Raw genomic sequence first — 2328 nt, 5'->3', positions numbered from 1 at the left:
GAATGTGCTCCAGCTAATTCTAACCAGAATGTGCTCCAGCTAATTCTTACCCCAAGTTGCTTTTTCCAGCTTTTTCTCTTTCTTTCCATGAATGCAGTTCAGGGTGAGGTTCACCATTTTTAAAAATCAGCATCACTGAAGTACCTAGTCTTACAATTATGGGATAGTGCAACATCATGCTTATTCATGTTCATGAAAATGAGATACTGTACAAATATAAATTATGAGTATTTGTTTGTTTTGTCTTTGAAGGTGTTAAAGTAAACCTTGAATTACACGTACAGGACATAATGAATTTTGAAACTTCAAGGGATCAAGGAGATGCTTACCTTGGAACATCTTAAGCAATTACATCCATCATATCTCAAAATTAAATGATTTTATTAATTTAATGCAATGATCAGTAAGGGGTTTTTTATGCCGTTATGCTTCTAGACCTCAGTCTAATTGTTGAGCTCCCAGTCCTGCCCCTCCCGTAACCCTGTCTCCGTGATACCAATTATAACATATCCCCATGTGTGAATCAATAGCCTCAGTGTGACTCCTTGCATTAAAATTAGTGCCATCCAACCTTGCATTCTTCCCCTTGTGCTTTAACCTGACTATATACACTGTGCCTTCCAGACTGACTTGGTTTTTCTTCTATACTTGTCTGTTCATCGGTGTCTCCCTTACAGTGTCTCCACTCTGTATCCCACTCCCCCGTCCACAGGCAAGCAGCTCAGGACAATGCACCCTTGCAGGTTCAACTTCTCTCGTCCCAGAAGGCTACTGACTTAAAACAGGGAATGGCAGGACTCTAAGAAGCTCAGTGGAACAGAGGGATCTTGGGGTGTTGGTCCACAGATCCCGGAAAGTGGCTGGACAGGTTAATAGGGTAGTTAAGAAGGCATTCGGGACACTTGCTTTTATCAGTTGTGGCATTGATTATAAGAGCAGGGAGTTCATATTGAAGCTATACAAAACTTTAGTTAGGTCACAGCTGGAGTACTGCATGAAGCTGTGGACACTACAGTATAGGAAGGGTGTGATTGCACTGGACTGGGTGCAGAGGAGATTCACGAAGATGTTGCCTGGGATGGAGCACTTTAGCTATGAAGAGAGCCTGGATAAGGTCAGGTTGTTTTCTTTGAAGCAGAGAAGGTTGAGGGGGGGATTTGATAGAGGTGTGCAAGATTATGAGGGGCATGAATGGTCAATACAAGAAGGACATAATTTTAAGGTGAAAGGCAGAAGGTTCAGAGGGGATTTTGGGAAAACACTTTTCACCCAGAGGGTGATAAGGGCCTGGAAATTCACTGCCTGGGAGGGTAGTTGAAATTGGAAACCTCACAACCTTTAAAAAGCATTGGGATGAGCACCTGAAATGTCACAACATTCAAGGCTATGGACCAAATGCTGGAAAGTGGGATTAATGTCAATTTAGTGCAGCTTTGGTGGTACAAACTTGATGGGCTGAATCAGAACAGGTTATCTCAGAAATGATACAAGTGTCAGAATTGGGTCAAAGTCCCTGTGTTGGAGAAGGGAAAAACCAGTCAAGGTTTTACACAGAGATAGTAGGAACTGCAGATGCTGGAGAATCCGAGACAACAAGGTGCAGGGCTGGATGAACACAGCAGGCCAAGCAGCATCATAGGAGCAGAGAGGCTGACGTTTCGGGCCTCGACCCTTCATCAGAAAAGGCTGTCATCTGTGGGTTCTCCGATAGTGGCCTCATGGCCAATGGCGGCGGACCCATTGTGGGGAAGGTCCTGGGTACGGCTGGGGATTTGGGGGGTGGAGGAAGCCCGTTTTGGGTGGTAGGCACCTGTAAGTTTACTGTACTTACGGTTTTTAGTGTCCAATAAAGCTGAGTAGAATTGGGAGTTCAGGTTGTGGATCCTACGTAGAATAAAAAACAGGAGAGGTCCTTTGCAGGTCTGGGAGAGGGTGGCTCTGAGCTGGGGTAGGCTTGATTGTAGTGCCTGGAGATGCCGGCGCATCGCTGCGAGTGTGTGTTTCAGGAGTCGCAGGGAGAAACGCTTCTGCAGGATCTCAACCCCATGAGTGTAGATATTATCACGGTTGGGGCCAAATTGGGAAGGCTTGAATGTGGATTGTAGTCCATTGGGGATGATCTGGTTCCGTAGGCAGGTGCTAAGGAAGGTGATGTGGCTGTAGTACCTGGTTTGCTTCAGGACATGGTCGAGCAGTTTCAGGGCCGAAGAGATTACGAGAGAGTTGCAGTGGGAGAGAGATCCCTTGAGGTTTGTCCGGAGGGAGGAGGGTAACTTCTTCAGGTTAGGCATCCTTAGAAGAGGTTTCGCAGTGGGGTTAAAATCGAAT

The 2328-nt window shown here is 45.8% G+C and overlaps 1 protein-coding gene across 1 annotated transcript in view; it reads right to left on the bottom strand.

Moving 5' to 3' along the window:
* The window catches only part of actn1 (actinin, alpha 1), a 69268-nt gene that overhangs the window by 53309 nt on the left and 13631 nt on the right, over positions 1-2328 (bottom strand). The gene's annotated exons all lie outside the window — the stretch shown is intronic.

This window comes from Rhincodon typus, chromosome 8 (genome assembly GCF_021869965.1).
Source record: "Rhincodon typus isolate 14 chromosome 8, sRhiTyp1.1, whole genome shotgun sequence".
Lineage (NCBI taxonomy): Eukaryota > Metazoa > Chordata > Chondrichthyes > Orectolobiformes > Rhincodontidae > Rhincodon > Rhincodon typus.
This window is presented reverse-complemented; position numbering and strand designations above follow the sequence as displayed.